Source organism: Ceratotherium simum, chromosome 18 (assembly GCF_057802395.1).
Source record: "Ceratotherium simum simum isolate JZ-2026a chromosome 18, ASM5780239v1, whole genome shotgun sequence".
In the NCBI taxonomy this organism is placed as follows: Eukaryota; Metazoa; Chordata; class Mammalia; order Perissodactyla; family Rhinocerotidae; genus Ceratotherium; species Ceratotherium simum.
The window spans coordinates 55,888,404-55,908,025 of NC_141917.1; the positions used below are offsets into that span (position 1 = coordinate 55,888,404).

General features: G+C 48.2%; 1 protein-coding gene across 7 annotated transcripts in view; it reads right to left on the reverse strand.

The window, feature by feature from the left end:
• GATAD2A (GATA zinc finger domain containing 2A) overlaps positions 1 to 19,622 on the reverse strand; it is a 97,520-nt gene that overhangs the window by 72,971 nt on the left and 4,927 nt on the right. For 2 of the 7 annotated variants that reach the window (XM_087443424.1, XM_087443426.1), the window contains exons 1-2: positions 11,204 to 11,459; positions 7,180 to 7,314 (exon numbers count right to left, since the gene is read on the reverse strand). The exons of 3 other annotated variants lie outside the window; for them this stretch is intronic. The gene's annotated coding sequence lies outside the window, so the exon portion shown is untranslated. Of the gene's footprint in view, positions 1 to 7,179; positions 7,315 to 11,203; positions 11,460 to 19,622 lie in introns of those variants that run through there. 2 more of the 7 variants (XM_087443428.1, XM_087443423.1) reach the window with 1 other exon arrangement.

Below are 19,622 nucleotides of genomic sequence, written 5' to 3' on the forward strand. Positions count from 1 at the left end.
AAATGGGGGGGCTGGTCCCGTGGCCTAGTGGTTAAGCTTGGCATGCTCTGCTTCAGCAGCCTGGGTTCAGTTCCCGGGCACCGACCTACACTGCTCGTCGGTGGCCATGCTGTGGTGGTGACCCATGTACAAAATAGAGGAAGACTGGCATGGATATTAGCTCAGCATGAATCTTCCTCAGCAAAAAAAAAAGGTTAAATGGGGATCCAGACCCAGACATCTCCGAGGCCTAGGCTCCAAATCTGAACCACTGCACCATTGGGGACAGTGTGACTCTGAGACCATCTTAGGGCTGGATCCTTCCCAAGGTTCTCAGAAAACTTCCTAGAGCAAAGATCAGCACACCCCCAACTCCTCTTCCAAGAACACACTAACTTAACCCTTTACTGAATTACTGGAAACCTCCTGGAGGAGTGAGCCTCATTGTGCAAGCCTACGTCCCATGGACCATGCAGCAAACTCAATGATTCATGTGCATTCTCACCTTCTGTAAAAGGCACAAAAACCCTCAGAAGTTGACGAAGCACGTATTTCAAAGCCCCTACCTGCCAGGGTACAAGTCAATGGAAGGGGCTTAAAGGACCTGATCAACACTGTCAGCCTAGATCATAAACCAGGCCCTTCACCTTCATTTCCAACGAGATGTAGACACATGCCAATCACAATTCTTAGTGCACCATGGGAGCAAACCAGGGTCCCTCAGCAAGGAGCATGTATGCAGACTTCCCTTCTTCCTTCCACTTGAACAGCACAGCGCTCACACGTGTAAGGCAAGGAACAGAGCAGACACAGACGAATGGGAAGGAGACCAGTCCCCTGGCCTCTGAGGCAGCAAGGAGACTTTGAGAGCAGCAGGAAACACATGGCGCAGGGGACAGCCCAGGCCCTGCAGGGAGGGGTTTCTCGGGTGGGTGGTGGCCAGGGCACATCACGGCACGTCATGGCCCTCCCAGCTCTATATATGGGGCATCACACTGCCACTCTCATTTGCCTCACCTGATTCCTCACTCCCACCCTCAAGCCCAAAATCAGGACCCTAACGGCATCGTGGTCATCACCAGCCAGGTGCCACTCTTGGACCCAAGTCATTTTTCACTAAGTGCCAAATCCCCAAGGCCCCTTTCCTTTCTGAGACTACAACCCCTCCTCACTTTCAAAACCAGTCCCGTGGGCCGGCCCTGTGGCTTAGCGGTTAAGTGCATGAGCTCCGCTGCTGGCGGCCCGGGTTCGGATCCCGGGCGTGCACCAACGCACTGCTTCTCCGGCCATGCTGAGGCCGCGTCCCACATACAGCAACTAGAAGGATGCGCAGCTATAACATACAGCTATCTACTGGGGCTTTGGGGGAAAATAAATAAATAAATAAAATTATTAAAAAAAAAAAAAAAACCAGTCCCGTCACTCAGCAGGACACCCACCTGTCTTCTCTCCTGGACTCTGCCAAAAGAGCCAGGGTTTGAAAACATTTGAGCAATGCATGAAACAAGAAAACTTTCTCAAACCAGGAAACAGCAGCTGTTTGAACAATTCATGTGGATGTTTCAGAGAAGCTTCTATATCACTCTCCGTCTTTCTGGAAAAGCATCCAAAACCTCCAGCTGGAAAATCCTCAGAATCTAGAAAATGCGGGTTACCAACCAGCTCCTAGAGCACTGGAATCACACTGAGCCTCTTCCTGGTCCCTCTAATTGCTTCAGAGCTTTTTCTCAGGCTAAGTTGAGGGTTGTGTCCCTCTAATTTCCATCTATCGATCACTACTTCACTCTCGGGAGCAAAGCGGAAAAAACTTTTCCTACATGTATGAGATAGTCCCTCTTTCTTTCACCTATTATTTAACTCATTTTCACCTAACACAAAGCACTATTAGTCTGGGGAGGAGGAGACGCAAGGACAAATCAAATTCTGCACCTGTCCCCCAGAGCAGGCAGCGATCCGGCAGGGTCACAGACGTGCCCCTTGCGTTCATGAGGGTCCTGATGGTCACACAGGGCCTCCATGCCTCAACCCACCGTGTCCTCCCAGCCCAGCAAAGCAGAGGGCAGCCATCCAAGGCCACAGGCCAGGCTATCTCATCCACACCCACCTTCTCCCAGGCAGTACACACAACCTCGGACCATCCTCTCCAGGACGCAGCTTACCCCACCTTTGCTCAAACTCAGCACCCCTAAAACCAAAGAACCACAAATCTTGGGGCCTGTGTCACCCTCTAGTCCTCACTCAGCTGTCACTTGTCTCTCAGATGTGTTCCTGCCCACCCTTCCTCTTTATCAGGGCATCCTATCCTGTCTCCCCCAGGTGGCCATAAGACACCTGAGTGCAAGAACAGGCCATCTCACCCATCACCAGATCACAGAGGCACAGCACAGGCCAAGCAAGGAAGGGACCCCACTTGTTGAATGGACAGATGACTTGTCATCAGCCCTGGGCATCTAGCTGATCCCCACCCAATCTCCCTGCACAGTGTCTCTGGCACCTGTCCCTGCTTTTTACTCCCCATCAGGCAAATTCAAGGCTGTATTAGCTCATGCCTGCCTTTTACCAACAGCCTTTTTTTCCTGATTGGCTTCCCTGCCCAATTCAAGTGGACATTTTCCTCCTCGCAAACCTCTGAGGGCTCTATGCTTTAAGGATGAAGTGTAAACAACCTTCTATTTAAGGTCATCAACAATAATCAGAACAACCTGCATTTTCCGACCTTCTTTCCCACTATGACTTTGTCCGGGAGGGTGATCTGCCAACTCCATCCCTCCCTGATGCTCCAGTACAAGGGACTACTCCTTGTGAACAGTCTAGTCAAGTGTCACAAACCTTCTCCACAAGAACTGTAGACCACCCCCCGAGACCAAGAAAACCATCTCTTGTCAGAGTAGTGTGCTGGGACTGGGTACAGATCAGATGCCCCATGTTTTTCATGTCATGGTATGTAACAAAAATGATACTTGCACAACACACTGGAGGTAAAATGGGGGCTACTCTCAGCATGGGTCTGGGGCCACAAGAACAACTCTGCATCCCTGTCACCCATCCCAGCCTGCTGGCTAAGAAGCTCTGCTGAGAAAATCCCACAGCCAGCAACACATCTCCTGCTCTGTTCATTTCATCGTGCGGTGATGAGAAGCCCATGCTGCATTTCACTCCATGGAGCACCTACCAAAGTAGCTTAGACTCTTAAACGTCAATGGGTTAGCTTTTTTAAAAACTCAAAAAAAAAAAAAAAAAAGGAAAAAAGCCAACAGTAGTTCACAGACTCAGAGGACTAGTTAAACAGATCAAAGTCACCCTAATTTTTCTAAGCAATTTAAGTTTCCTTTTCCCTTAAGCAATAAATCAAGGCAACAGAGAGGACAAGCTCCCATCACCTTAACCTTCACAGAAGGTGGGATACATGTTTCTGAGCTCACTCAATGCTGAGCCCCTGCCCCAGGTGACAATCTGTCCACTTCTGCTGCCTTTGTGGCAGGGTCTCCTGATCTTCGGAAAGTAAGAGGAACCCCTTCATACTCCCCAAGAGGTTGAGCAGGTGCCCAATGGTGCCAGCAGCAGGAAAGACCATCTGTCCGATCCTGAGCTGAGATCCTGACTCACCAACAGGCCCACTGGAACCCCTCGCTGCCGCATACCCCCAATCTTCTCTCCTCCAAACAAAACATATTCAATCCCTCTAACCAGTTCTCCTGTGATGCAGTTTAAAGACCACTCCAGCAGCCAGGACAGACTCCCCCAGATATAAAGGATATGCAAGAAATAATCTCCCTTAGAGCTTTTTAGCAGCCAGTTTATGCTGTTCTAGAACCATCCAGCACCCTCAGCTGAGTGTTAAGGCCCCTCTCTCTCACCCTGGACAGTATAGCTGACTGTTGGACCCTGGCACAGGACCTGACTTAGCCTGTTCCACCTTATTTCCATGGGTTGCTTTTTTGGATCTTGAAACGGTTACCCGCATATCACCTGAAGGATGTCTACAAGTTAAGTAAGTGCCATAACTTTTTTTAACCTATGGGGAAAAGTAGTTTTATGCTCATAAAATTGAAAGACATCACCCTCTCAATTCCAGATAAGGAAACACTGCCACAGTTTTTTTTTTAAAAAGGCAGCCCTGAGATTCCAGAAGCAGCCCTGAGTTCCTCCTCCCTGTGTCCTGCCCCATCCCCACACTACAGACACCACATGACCTCAAGACTCAAAAAAAGACAAGGCCCTAAGGAAGGAAACCTGTCAATGGACCTATATAAATTAAGGGAGGAGGAACCTAAAACCAAACAAAACTAACTAAGCCATGAAGAAATAAGGACAACAGAGATCAGAGAGGAGAAGCTCCAGGAGGGAACAGAGAGCTATGTTCTCCTCCCTCCGCAAGTCAACACAGGGCAGGCCACTCCTCCTCTCAGGCCTCAGTTTCCAGCTTGTAACATCAAGGGCTGCCCTGCTCATCCTGAAGTCTGTGTGCCATGTGCTGGGTTCAGCATAACAGCACACAGAAGCAAGCTAGTCCCAGGTGAATCCTAAACTTGTCGGCTGCCCAGTGACCAAAAATAGTTACATTTCCAATGCTCTGCCTGACAAATATAAATTGACAGTAAGGCTGCAATTACATTTCAATCCCAACTCAGTACGTTAATATCTTTGCCCAAGAAAACTTCAAGAGCAGACCAGGCAACTCCTACTACTGGCACCTGAGGCTCCTGCCTCCTCCCCAGACTTCAGCTGCAGTAAATGTCGCTTGTATGGCTGGAAAGAGACAAAGAGCCTCAACATTAAAAATTTTACTGAAGATTTGGGGATGGGAGGCAGGAGACAGATGACCCACATACAAACTGCTGAGAAGGTCAGTTAATCAAACAAACGCGTTAAGGAAAACACTAATCAAACCTCAAAAATCTCCCAGGGTTCCAGTGTGTATAAGAGAATCCCAGGCAGGGATCTGACTACAGAATCCTCTGAGAGAACCACCACCACTGAAGGGAGTACGCCTTAACCCTTTACATGCACAGGAATAACAGACAAAAGAAAATGAAGTTCAGGTGCTGTCAATGATACAAAAGTCCTGAGAACACCACGGGACTAGGGTGCCTTGATCAATTTAATCAACGCCTGGAAACCAAGAATTCAGTTTGCCACACTCCTACTTTCCCAAAACCATTGAGAAACTGGGAAAAATGTGTTTCCTTGGTGGATGTGAACGAAGGTTGTAGGAGCAAAGTTTTCAGAACTGGCTGGCAAAGTGAGCCTGCCCAAAACACACAAGAAAATTAAAAACCTGTCGTCACTGCCACAAAAATCCACCAACTGGAAACTCAAGTGACGAGAATACTGGCCTGAAACCTGCTCCAAGGTCACGGTGAGCAGCTGCCTCTAAGGTAGGAATGTGTTGAGTAGAATTTAACAGCCACTGACTCAAAGGCTAATTGCACAGAACAACTGGGATTGGAGGAAATGTTATGTTGGGATTATATGCAGGTTTAAGGCCACAGGGTTTTTCACTTCCCTTTGGGATAATCTGACCAAACTTTTTAGGTGAGATCTCCTTACGATGAGCTCCAAAGACCTACCAATTGTTAGGTTGTGGTGGGATTTTGTTATACAGAAAACCTAGCTCCTCGATCTGAGTGTTTCAGTGTGTGATAACTGAAATGTGAGACCCTAGGGGGATCGTCATGTAGTTGTCATCTTGGGGGAGAAGAATTTTATCTCAGAGGTAAATGGAGGAGCAGGGGCTGGGATACATCTGACTACTTGCAAACATTTCCCACCTGTCCTCACAGCCATCCTATGAGGTCAAAGATACATTCCCTGTCTACAGATGGGAAAGCTGAGGCCAGGTGGCCAGGCCACCTGCTCAAGGCTGAAGAGCAGAAGCTGTAGTCAATGAAGAAGCCAGATCTGTCCAATTCCCAAGCTGGCTAGAGAGCTGTAAATCCAGAAAGAAGATGGTATTAGGGCCCAGGCTCTCCCATTTGCCACTGTATGCACCATAAGGCAACCCACTTCCCGTCCTTTGACAGAGTCCACTCAGGGATAAAGCCAGAAGTGCAAGGGCCCCTTTCGGTTCTCAAATACAGGACCTCCATGACATATCTGCCTGTCAAACATCTTCCCATCTCACAGATGGAGGGGCTGTCCCTGAAAGTCGGAATGTGGGGTTCAGCAAGCCCAGGGCCAGGAAAGGGGCTGCCTCCTTTTCCCTGGTGGGGCACCATCAACCCAGCTATTCTGTATCTCTAGAGAGGCGCCAAGACTAGTGGAAAAACATGCCAAGTCTGAAATCAGAAAGCCTGAGGCCCATTCCCAGCTATAGAATAATCAGCAAGGTGACCCTAGCAAGTGTCACCCTCTGTAGGGAACTTCGCCTTCTTCCATCTAGAACATGGGGACAGGCTGTGGCTCCAGGAGGCACAGAGCAGACAGTGATGGTTTGTCCCTCCACAAGTGTGGAGATGCTCCACACAGGAGAAGTGGAGCAGCCATAATGTCTCATCTGTCCTAGTCATAACAGCACACTCACTGAACTCCACTTTACTGAGCAGGTACACGCACTAGGCGCTGTGCTAAGCAACTTGCATTTATTATCTCACTTACTTCCAACTCAGCCACTCAAGGCAGACATTACCACCTCCTTTTTAGAAATGGGAAACCGAGGGCAAGGTTCAGCAAGGTCACGTCACTAGGAAGCGACCAAGCAGAGTTCACACCCAACTTGTGTGAGACAAAGCCAGGGTTGGGCCACAACCACTGCAGGGACCTGCTGCCCGGGAATAGGCCCGCAGCCTCACCCAGCAAACAGCAGGCGGCAATGGACGCGGAACATCCTCTCTGGCACCAGGAGGAGCTGGTCAGCCACTATAATGCAGCAGTATTTTTTAAAGCGTGCTCAAAGGCGACACCTTATTTAGGCTGAATTAAGTTTGAAGGTTCAAATCAAAAGATCTGACCAACAAGGCGGGTCAGGTGGTGCCCGGCCTGGAGAGAGAGCTGCAAGAATGGCTGAAGGATTCTTCAACCTCAAACAAGTAGCGACATTCTCTCCAATCTCAAGCTGCCTCACCCTCCCCCGCCAGCTGCAACGGCACCTGGCCAAGCAGCCTCAAAGACCTATAGCCTCAAATCTTCCCCAAAACTCCTACCTCAATTTGCTGGGAGCCTGCTTTTAGGAACTGTCCGTCCCCTGCCAGCCCATCCTACCTCAGATGCTGACCTCTCCGCACCTCGGACAGATTATCTAGTCTTCAGTCCTTTCATATGAGGACCCCAAGAACCAGGAATCAGGAGAACAGGAAGGCAAGGACCCTGCCAAACTCGTCTGTGAAACAGGGGTACCTTTGAAGAGGATCAAGAGAGAGAAAGTGGGTGCAGTGCACTGAGAAGCTGCAAGGGCCCTTTTCCCCCACACCTTGCAGGGTTCCAAAAGATTCCCAGTGACTTCCTAAGGCTACCTGCAGGTATTCAATTAGAGTAAGTTCCTTTGTCTTCTAAAAGACTAACCTACATTTTCATCAGACAAAAAGAGGTCACAAATACAGCCTAGAAAGCGAGGGGAGGGGCAAGAAGCCCATGGTCTGACATTCCTCTTGACTAAAAAGTCCTGGATCACGTTTGCTGGAATCCACACGCGTGTAAGATCTATCCCCAGCTGGTACTTTTGTTTCTAAGAACACCAGTCTCACTACTTTCACCTTGCTGCCACCACTTGAGTCCCTTGTCTTTTTTTTTTTTTATCTCAACCTTACATGCTGCCTTGCTAATTCAAGTCAAAAATGTAGCTTTGCACAGTTAGCACATAAAATAAGTTTCACTATCTGAAAGAAAAGCAATCTGAGGCCAGAGTACCTAACTCACTTCCTAAAACAGTTCAGCTAACTCAAGAGCATCCCTTCTAACAAACGACCACACTTAGCGGGCAGCAGAGTTCTGTAAGTCTCAAACTATGACACTGCCAACTTGTTCTTCTGGTTCTGCTGCACTTCCCAACCCGACAATTGTTACAAGGAAATTTCAGCGATGCTCTATTACCCCCAGGATAACCGCTCACGAAGACCTCACCTACTCACCTGTTTCATAATCTTCCAGTTTTCTACAACGAGCATAAATTCACTCAATTATCAGGGAGGAAAAAAAGTCTAGGGACAACAGCCTTGGCCATCCCATCTAATGGCACAGAAACAGCCCAAGTCCAAGCAGGTAGTTCTCCAGACAAGCATTTGAGTTGCCCACACTTTTAGAGGTTAGCACACTGACAGTCCTTAACTGAATTCAGCAGTAAGGGTGTCACATTTTTGTCTCTGTTGGGAACTGATATATTCAAAACTCTGCGGGGCATTCTTAATTTTCTCCCAAGAGAACAAACACCAGAAAATGCCAACATTTCCGAATGGCTTTGCTATTTTCCCACCCACGTCCTTCAGAAATATTCTTCAGTTGTCTGCTAAGGCCCAAGGAAGTCCTAGCTGAGCCTCATCATACCAGTCCCTGCTTTATGCTCTTCAATAGGGACCCACTGCTCTCAAGGTAAATCCCAGACCCCTTCAGACCCAAGGCCCGCCCATCTCTGCTCCAACCAGGCGAGATCTTCCTTCAGTCCCAAGCACTCTCTCTGCCAGAAACGCTCACCCTTTTTCTCTTTACACACGTAGCTCCTACTCGTCCTCAGATGCCAGTTGGAGGAAGGCCCCCTCAAGTCTTGCTCCCCAGGTTGTGGCATTGTTTTCTCCTTGGCCCTTGTAAATTTCCCCACATTTATGAGATTAATTATGACTTCTCTCCCACTAATCTCAAAGTAAACTACACTGAGCAGGGATTCCTAGCACAGTGCTGGAAGCACAATATGCACTCTGATATTTATTGAACAAGTCAATCCAGAAATCACTACTTCCAATGCCAGGAATGCACAAAATAAATGATACAAAACAAGTGAGAGGAGCTACTGAAGAGTTGAGAATTAGAGTCGTTAAAATGTGTTTTATTACTCAAATTAAAAAATGTTCCTTATTGTTAAAATAATCATAAAATATAGAGATACTAAAGAGTCTAAGGAAAAAAACTACTGCTAACCCTAACCCAGAGATTTGGTTGTTGACATTTTGGTACAAACCCTTCCAGGATTTTTTCTACCAAGAGTAGCATTATTTCTTTCCTCACTATTAAAACAAAAGATTGCAAGATCTTCCAAATGATACTGCATTAATAGAGATGACTTGACATTAATAAAAATGATGTCATCTGAGTGGAAATAACAATGCATCCAAATCAGTAATATGGGAGCTATCCCATTCTCTACATCACATCAAGATGAGAGGCTATTCTCTGTAAAAATCAGCTTCAGAATTTTATGGGAGGAATAATGGATGAAAGGTGAAGGGTGGAAGAGTAAGTGAGGAGAAGGTCTAGCAAATTGCTCCCAAAATCCCCATTCTAAACTGCTTCCTCTAGAAGAGGGCCAACTTTTCTGAGTTGGAAGCTGAGGAAGTGAATGCAAATGCAAAGAGGCTTGGCTCCTCCAAGGTCAGCTGGTAACTCAGCTCTCCAAACACAAGGCAGGGCTAGTAGAGGTACACTGGAGCCTGGACAAGTAAATGACCTCGTGTTTTAGGAGTTCCCAGGAAATGCTCACACATTGAGTTTGCAAACAGGAGCACTCCTGGGCTCTGGTGCCCCACAGGGCAGGCTCAAGCCCAGCTCTGCCCTTCACCACTCAGCAGCCTTGGGCAAACAGCCTGACTTCCAGGAGACTCAGTATCCTCACCTGTAAAGTGGGGATTATATTCTCCCCTCCCCATTGGATTGTTATGGGCACGGAAGATGTCTATGCACTAAGCCTCGCTCACAGTAGGCACTCAAATCTGCGGACTAGTATGATCTATTAGCCCTCCTCCACAGCTTGCTGTCAGGTCTAACAAGCTACTGATCTGGTGCCAGGGAACATTATTTCACCTAACCTAACTTAAAAGAAAACTTGTAACCACCATCAGAAGAAAAAGAACATCAACAGGACAGTCAGTCCAAGACTGAAGCAGCTGCCCAGAAGGCTGTCTGTCCGTCAGTTTCTCTGTGCTACCAGAGCCAGAAGGTGTCACTGTGCGAAATGGACACACAGAACCAGAGACTTAAACAAGCACTATGCACTCCAAGAAAACTGAAAGAAGTGAAAGGGTGGGAAGAGAGAAAATTAAAGGCTCAAGTGACTAACCCGGACTTTGATCTCAAGAACCCAAAGCTCTTAAGATAAGGATGAACTACACACCTAAAGACATTAGATCAGATACACAAAATTAAGCAGTCCCCGTAAAATTCCCAGGGCAGAGCAGAAACGTGCACCCAAGGGTTGTCATTCAGTTCCTAAGGGAGGGGTCCCCATTCATTTCTGGGTCCCAGTGCAGTGCGCACACACCAAGTGTCAGTCACACTCAAGGCTGGGGCCCTGCCCATAAGCCTTTCCTTGCTGAAGTGATCAATTCCGATTCTTGGCAATAATCCCTTTAAAAGGCCAGCTGCTACTGTCTAGTCACTGATGCCGACCCATTCCAGGTGGGAAAAAAGAAATCAATACAACCACTGCCCAGATGGGGAGGTAAATTTAAAGTGTAGGGCCCTGTGAAGGGCTGGAGCCCACAGAGGGGGAAGGGTCTCGCGGCTCCCGGGAGTCGGGCAGGAAGGGCGCGAGCGGGGGGAGGGCCGGCCCTGCAGGCGTGGGAGCGCGGGGACTCTTATTCTGACACGGGATCCGCCGCCTCCGTCGCCGCCACTGCGGGGTTCAGCGCAGCGGCCCGGCCCGCCGGGGACCCCCGCCCCAGACCTCCGCCCGCGCGTCCACGTGCCGCCCGCCGCCGCTCCCCCTCCCGCCCGTCCCGGCCGCTCGGAAGCGGAGCCTTGAGGCCCGGCCCCTCCCCAGGCCCCGGAGGAAGCGGAGGAGGAAAAGGGGCGTCGCCGCGACTTTCCAGGACCCCCGACCGGCCCGGCCCCCACGTGCCCGGGCAGCGTCGGAGCGCAGAACTTTCCAGGGCAGCGCGAGGAAGACGCTCCCGGAATACAAGGAGTAGAACTCGCTCGCTCTCACTTTTCCATGCTGACGCGAGGTTCCCTCGCAGCCTCCCGACCCCCTGGCCCCCCAGACCCTGCCTGGCCCGCGCCGATCCCGCCGCTCCAGTCTCCACGGCGCGCCGCCGGCCCCGACCCCAACCCCGGCCCCCGCCAAGTTTGGTCCGGAACTTACCGGGCCGCGGGCCGGCCGGGCCCTAGGGTAGCGCGCGGGTTCGCGGGGCCGTGGGGCCGGGGTCGCGTGCCGGGCCGGGCGGCCGAGGGGCCGAGGGCGCCGGGCCGCACTTGCTCGCTCCGCCTGTAGGGCCGCCCGGGCCCTGGGCGCTCGCTCCGCCGGTCCGCCCGCCCGCCCGCGCCGCCGGCCAGATAATGCGCCCCTCGGCCGCACACATGGAGCCCGGCGCCGGCGTCACCGCCCGGGACATGCGCACCAGGTCAGCGCGCCCGGCCTGCGGCCCCCAAAACACCGGGGAGCTCTTAAAGGCGACGCCGCCCGCCCGCGCCCGGCTGGGCGGGGCCAGGCGGTCGATGGGCGGGGCCTGAGTGCGAGAGGCGGGGCCAGGCGGCGAGAGGGCGGGACGAGGCCGGCCGGGACCGCCCCGGAAGCACCGCCCCTCCCAGCGGTAATTCACGTTACGCCCAGCCCCGCGCGCTGGTTTCCCACGCGGGCTCTGGCGGGCTCCCGCCCTGCGGACCCCCAGCGCCCTCCGCAGGACCGAGAGATAGTCGCCGGCTCACAGAACCGGGAGGGCCGCGCCCAGGGCTGACTCACGACGCACTCACTGCTGACCTCGCTCCAGCTAAGCTGCGCGACCTCGAGCAACTCAGCTGCTTCTGAAAACGGAGGTTAGAATGCCACCCCCATGGGGTCGACACCCAGAAGCTCCCCTCCGGGGAACTGGCTGAACCATCACTTCTTCAGCGCGGTAAACAAAATTCTACGAAGAAAGCTCCAGACCCACCCACTCGAAGACACCTGGGGGATGACTGCTCTCCCTCTCCAGTTATCCCCCAGTCTGCCCCCGTGCTTCCGAGAGAAGGTGAAACCCCCAAGAAGACAAATCTGCACCCTTCCCTCTCCAGTGACATGGAAGAAACACAGGACACACAGTCTAGTCTGAGAGAGGACGGGCTTTGGAGATGTTAAACTACATAAAGCAAAACTATTTCAACAGGGAAAATAAAAAATCTAATATTACAGTAGGCTCTCAACATGGAGATTAGGTTCTGAAGAATCACCAGACAAGGCCATTTTCATATCCTTTTCCCAGCGTTAAAACAAATAATTCATGATGAGACACCTAGGCTCCTGAATAGTGGCTTGTAATTTTTTTAAAACACATCCTAATACATATTCATACAACTGAAACAAAAGTTTCACCAAACATACCTTTACCACTTGCAATGTACTCTGATATTTTCTATTCTATTTCATTTTTAAAAAGAATCAATGTAATTCCGCCCCAAGATTGGTCTTGACCCCAACCTTGAAAAACACTTAATGTAGAACAAGTTTTACAAATAAAATTGTTTTTCTGCTATGTGCCCCCCCAACAAAAAGTTCAGGAAAGCCCATTTTAATTCTGTGCTGAGGTCCACACATAATTGGCAACTTTTTGTCGTTCATTCCACCACGACCCCCACCCACCCCCCAAATCTTCCAACTGTTTAATGCAACATCTGGCACAACCTCCCATGGGCAACAAGAGAAGCATTCCTCAAAGTAAAAATGATACAAAATACAAATTGTTGACCCCCAAACACCTTCCCTGACCCAGTTTTGTCGGCAATTTGCTTTGCTACAAAGAAATTCAAATGTTCAAATTCAAAAAGCAAACAAAAACAGTCTTATTCTCAAACAGGTGACTTGCTATAGGAAAGCAGGAAGCTCCTTGATCCCATGTGCAAGGATCAGTTAAAGCAATTACCAGAATCTTCACTCTAATTCGGCAGCTGTATATTTTGAGAACTTCTTTACTCTACGACAATTAATCAGATGATGTATATTAAAGCAATACAAGCAAAATATTACCTCATGGCTCCTCACCTGGGTCTTGATTAATGCCAACTTAATTAACTACAAACAGAGCAAAGCATGGTCAGGTGGGAGACCCAAGACAAGATAGATGTAGGGATTCCAGAGTCTGAACTGGCAAGCCCTGTGTGAGTCACCAAGGTGACAACCACCCTGTTTTAAAGAGGGAGGCATCAGCTGTGACATATTAATGACACACCCCTGTGGACTGAGGTGTGCACTGGTGACAGGTGGGCTGCTCCAGAGGGCAGTGCCAACTTCTCCAACTGGGACAGCGGGGGTGGGGGTGGGGTGAAACAGGGTTTATTTTTGTGATAGGAAGAGAAGGCCAGGTGTGTAGATGGAAAAAGCAACAGAGAATCCAGACCTGTTTGGGGTCCCCAATGCTCAGGCAGGGAAATGCTGAGGCTGCTTAGACTAAAGACCTTGCCACCTTGGTGCCTAGTACTGGACTAAACAGCAAATAGTTCAGCTGGGTGATTACAAAATATGATGCAATCACTTTCAGATGCCATTCTAAAGCTGAAGAATCTCTAATTAGAGACAAGTAGGCCCAAAACGATGTTTTTCTCGAAGTTTTCCCTCTGCCCTAAGAACAAGGCAGTCAATACTTATGGACATCCGTCAATATGATACTTTAAAAAAAACTTGTTATTTAAAATTTTCTTTCAAATTCACTTTAAACTTCCTTTCATAGACCCTTGCTCATAATAACCAAGCCAATTTCCACCTAAGTACTGCAAAACTATTCTAATTATCTTTCTAATGTACTATTAGATAAACTTCTAAATACCATCTGAGCCTGTTCCTGCACAACGGAGGGACTGAAGAAAAGAAATTTGGGCCAAATTCCACATTTGTGTCCTCTTTTATAGCAGAAATTGGTCAAAGGCGCCACAGTAGTGTGAAACTGACCGAAAAGGAGTAGCATCACCTACTGAATGTTTGAGGTACAGTACTTTTTTGTTTTCAATCAGAAAACTTCTATAAAGTTTCTGGTGGACAAAATTTAAAATGTCTTACAGGATGAACATTGATCAACAAGAACTGTCGAAGAGACCACGCATCACAAGGGTTTTGCAGGCTGAGGAGCCTGCAGGCACCGGCTCCAGAAGCGCACAGGCTGGTGGCCCAGAAACAATAGAGTGATTTCAATGCAGAAAATGCATTCATGGGAAAGACTGAGGAATCACAGAGGAAGGGGCTGCTTCTCTGCCCAGGGACGGGTCTAGGAAATCTTTGTGGATGTGACATTTGAGCCAGGTCTTAATGGATGAGCATCCAAGGCATCCAGAGCAGCAGAGGCAAAGGCCAGAACTGGCTACACCTGGAGTGTGGGGGCTTTGGGACAGAAAGGGCTGAAAAGGGATGGAGTTTATCCTTTAAACTTTCTAGACACCTTTTTCTCTCCAAACACATAATGAATTGTCAACTACTTACTTAAATTCACAAGCTAAGCAGAACTAGTTATGTAGACTTTAACCAATTTTGAGATTACTGCTATCAAAGTGATACTAGGCTCCCCCTTGTTTTCTTTTTTTTTTAAAGATTTTATTTATTTATTTTTTCCCCCCCAAAGCCCCAGTAGATAGTTGTATGTCACCGCTGCACATCCTTCTAGTTGCTGTATGTGGGATGCGGCCCCAGCATGGCCGGAGAAGCAGTGCGTCGGTGCACGCCTGGGATCCGAACCCGGGCCGCCAGCAGCGGAGTGTGCGCACTTCACCGCTAAGCCACGGGGCCGGCCCCCCCCCCTTGTTTTCTGAGAAGCTCTGTAAAGAATAAACAGGTTGTCCATTCAAAAATGTACCAAGTTTAAAAAAAAGTACTCTTATGAAAAAGAGCACTGGCTGCTTTCCATACTTTGCATTTTTAGTACTCTAAAGTCTAAAACTGTTTTCACTGAGTTTAGGGACAATATAACCACAATCTCTCAGAGAAAATTGTTTTAAAGTTTATTTCACCCCAAATTCATGCTCACATGATGAGATTACAATGCAATTAGTTGGGAAAGGAAAAGATTCATTTCTATGTGAATTTGGTTTCCTTAGTACTTTGATATTTTTGGTACTTTTTTCAAAGACCAGAAAGTCATTAAAGGGACTATTACAGTGATGCTTTATGAAAAATACCATACTCCTGACGCATTACCGCTGCTACAACAAATGTCATTTTTATTTTTTATTTTTCCCCCCAAAGCCCCAGTAGATAGTTGTATGTCATAGCTGCACATCCTTCTAGTTGCTGTATGTGGGACACGGCCTCAGCATGGCCGGAGAAGCGGTGCGTCGGTGTGTGCCTGGGATCTGAACCCGGGCCGCCAGCAGCAGAGCGCGAGCACTTAACCGCTAAGCCACGGGGCCAGCCCAACAAATGTCATTTTTAAATCACGACATTCTCACACTAGATTAGGAGTTGGTGGGAGACAGATCAGCACCGTTTGCCCCATCCCTGTCATGCATGCTGAAAAGCTCTCTGAAGCACAGCTCTCTAGAGACGGGCCACTTTGTCAGCATGTGTCTTTTTGTTTTGAGTGTCATTTCTCAGTACAATTCTGAACGCTTAGTGTTTGTGCAATGTGAAGTTCAGGCTCCATCTGCAGTTAGTCTCTGTGTGGCCCTGACGATGTCCCACTATTACACGGTTCTGAGCACAAATACTTCCCTAAAGGGTTAAATATAAACTGCTCAGAAGTATCGTCGTGAACCGGAAGTGTATCTCCCACTCTGTCTTCATCTGCACGTGTCACCAGTTGGCAAGGAATATCTTTTGTGTCTACACATGACTTACAAAAAAATGCCCACCTAATTTACATCAATTTTAAGTCTTTGAAAGGTTAGTAAGTGAACCATGTTTTCTATGAATTAAAGAATTAAAAGGAGGGCCGGCCCCATGGCTTAGCGGTTAAGTGGTCGCGCTCCGCTGCTGGCGGCTCGGGTTCGATCCCGGGCGCGCACAGACGTACCGCTTCTCCGGCCATACTGAGGCCGCATCCCACATACAGCAACTAGAAGGATGTGCAGCTATGACCTACAACTATCTGCTGGGGCTTTGGGGGAAAATAAATAAACAAAATTAAAAAAAAAAAAAAAGACAACAACTATTAAAAAAATTAAAAGGAAAAAATAAATCAGAAAACTAACAGGAAAAAAAAAGGTTCTATGACAGTCTTAAGTCTAGAAATCAACCTATTCAAACCTGCTTAGCAAAGAAAGAGTATTAGTCACATCATCGGTCTGCTAAAAAACCTTGGTTTAGACATGAAGAAAAACATGTTTTAAAAACTTGGTATCCAGTTCACACCCCACTCCCCAGGTGTTACATGGCAGATCTTCCAACTTGACATAGGAAGGAGGAAAAACATTCCTCCCAAAAGTTTTCCTAATAGGATGGGTACTCCCCTCCGCCACTGGTGCCCAGCATTTCACTATAGAAAATACAGGTGGCAAGTCTGTAGTTTTCTCCTTCACAGCTTGATAGCAAACGCCATGCCCTCTTGCATGCTGACCATGTCAGGTCTACATTTTACCAACTCCTGGTTTGAGAAGAGTAAGATCTTTATTTCAAATTTAGGTCAAAAGTCAACCTTCAATAGAGATGCTTTGAGAGGCTAAATATAAAGCTTGAAAGCTTTATAAATATATGTATAAATATAAATATAGCCTAAACCTTGAAAATGCCATGCAAGTTAAAAAATTGTTCTACTGTGTTAAGAATTTTAGACCAGCTTAAACGATGACAATTCTCAAAGGAAAAAAATTCAGAAGCAGCCCCCAAATCTGTTCTCTTGAACCTCCTTAGGAGATTAAACTCCATGCAGACTGCATACCATTACAAAGAGCATCTAGGTGGTCTGATTTCACTGGCCATCTTTGGTTTCTAATTGAAAATGCTTATTGAGAGCTCCATTTAAATATTATTTTAATTTCAATTCAATCTTGAATCCTACTATGGCACATTTTATAAGACTTTCTACCTTTGAAGGTAACTTTGGGCTTTTCTTGCCAAAGGTGCTCAGTCAGTTCAAACTCTGACTTTTAGACAAGCATAACCTCCTCAGGTCAAGGGAATTCACCAGGCTGTTTTTCACCTCCAGGTCCCTGCCCGCACCCATGCTGTTCCTTTCCCCGGAATGCCTAACTACCTAACAAGTAGCTCTTTCTATCACCCCTTCCTTTGCCAGTCCTCCAAATCACCCCCTCCTTCGCCCATCCAACTGCAGCACTTCACTGCATTTACTAGTTCACGTACCTGTCTTTTCCTAGTAGCCTGTGAGCTCCTGTGTCCAGCCAGGTGCCTGACCCTTAGCAAGTTAAATGAATATTTCCATCACCCTCAAAGGTGAGGCTTTTGCTAGTGCATACTACACCCTGTAAAGTATAGGTTTCAGCCTTTTTCCTAGTTACTCTGTCATGCTTCAGGAGGCATTCCAAGTCCATATGGTAAGTACACCAAGGCGATGCAGTGGCAGCTAAGGCTACAATGAACTAAGGGAACTCACTGGGAAAACTCAGCCAATCCAGGAACTTCTAGATCACTGGCCCTTGGTCATTCACAGCAGCCTGTGGCCTTAACGTGGACTGGTTTGCTCTCAGGCAGTATTAACTGCTGTAGATAGCTATCCAAACTTGGGTGCCAACCTCAAGAGAGGCAGTCAGCCTTGATATGATTCTGTAAGCACAGGGTCGGCCCCGTGGCGTATCGGTTAAGTGCGCACGCTCCGCTGCTGGCGGCCTGGGTTCGGATCCCAGGTGCGCACCGATGCACCGCTTGTCAGGCCACGCTGTGGCGGCGTCTCATATAAAGTGGAGGAAGATAGGCACAGATGTTAGCCCAGGGCCAGTCTTCTTCAGCAAAAAGAGGAGGATTGGCATGGATGTTAGCTCAGGGCTGATCTTCCTCACAAAAAAAAAAAAAAAAGGATTCTGTAAGCACTACCTTTACTAGGCACTTACAACAATCTGGCAGCTTGCTTCGTGCCTACCATCCCCACCCCACAAATGAGGAAACTGAGGCTCAAAGAGGTTAGGCCACTTGCAATTAGGCCACTTTCCTGAGGTCACAAAGCCAGCAAGTGGCAGAATCTGGATACAAACCCAAGGCTTTCTGGCTCTAAAGTTTCTACTGCAAAATAAATAAAGTTTCTACTGCACACAGGGCCTCCCACGGTACTTCTACAAAGCAATAAAGACAAATAACAGCAAACTATTCTTCAAGAGCACATTCTTGCAGAAGGACCTATCTACTGTCTGCTTCCTTAAGTTCTATACACGTCTCCAGAGCAGCCCTCTACAGGCAAGCTTCAGCAGGGAACACTGTGATAATGTAACAGGAAACATGCTGTTGGCCACCCTGCCAGATAGACCTGAGTTTGTGGGTACATTAGCTGAGCCCCCAGAACTGCCAAGTGCAGGTCCACTGGCAGCTCCTAGCTCTGACAAAGCAGTTTACATGTTTTTTATGCTCAAATTGGGGCCTAAGAACTCAGCCTGGAGGTCGGGGCAACAGGAAGTGAAGAGGGAGCAAGCATCCACTTCCCAAGGGCAGCAGAACCCAGAGGTGGGAGCCTGGTCACGTGCACAGTTGCATTACTTGTCTACACCCACTTCCGGCCTGGGCCTGCCTCTTCACCTCCGGAGTCAGTACTTGGGTGGAGGGAAAGAAATAGACTACCAGAAACTCTCCTTATAACACCCTCCCTCTCCCCTGAAGCCTGTGCCCTGAATGAGTATCCACTCCTGTTCTCTGACTCCACCCCTCACAGATACACTTACTTAAGAAAAGCACCTGTCACATAATTGACCTATGTGGACTAACATCAAATCTGGCCACAACATAGAAAAGTCAAAATAGCACTTCCCCAATCCCAGTGCAAGACGGAACCCTAGGGCAAAGGGAACTCCGTGCACCAAGAACCTACTAATACACAACAAAGCAGTCTCACTTTTCCTATGCCATAAACAACAGCCAAGCACTCCCTTTGTCTGAATTTTTTTTTTTTTTTTAGATTTCAAACAAGGTGGGAAGGGCTTTTAGAGCTGTTTATCTCTGCAAAATATGCACTGCCATGAAGAAATGCCACAGGATTCCAAAAACACACTGCCACTGACTTCAAGAAAAGCAAAGCTGAAAATGCTCCTGGCAGTGACCATCCCAGACTCTCTCTTGTTTCTTCAAGATTACAGCCACAGTCATCCTGGATCAACTAGTGCCAACAGCCAACAATCAACTGGGAAAATGCCATAATTTCCATCTCCTTTTAGAGAGAGGAAACAGAAGGAAGGAGCCCAGTGAGGAAATTAGAAGGGTAGTGAGGTTTCACTTCTAAACCTCCAAGCAACTCCACCCCAAGCTCCCAACATCCAGAGATATTCCCAAAAGAGCCCTGCAATATTCTTTCACTCTTTTGTTTACTTCTCTGCAACTGGGATGTAAGCTCCTGAAGGGCCTACTGCATCTGTCCTGCTAGGTTCCCAGCACCTAGCATGGTGCGCCTGGCACATCATAGGCACTCATTTATTGCTGAATTATTTGCTGGCACAGGAAGTTACATGAGCCA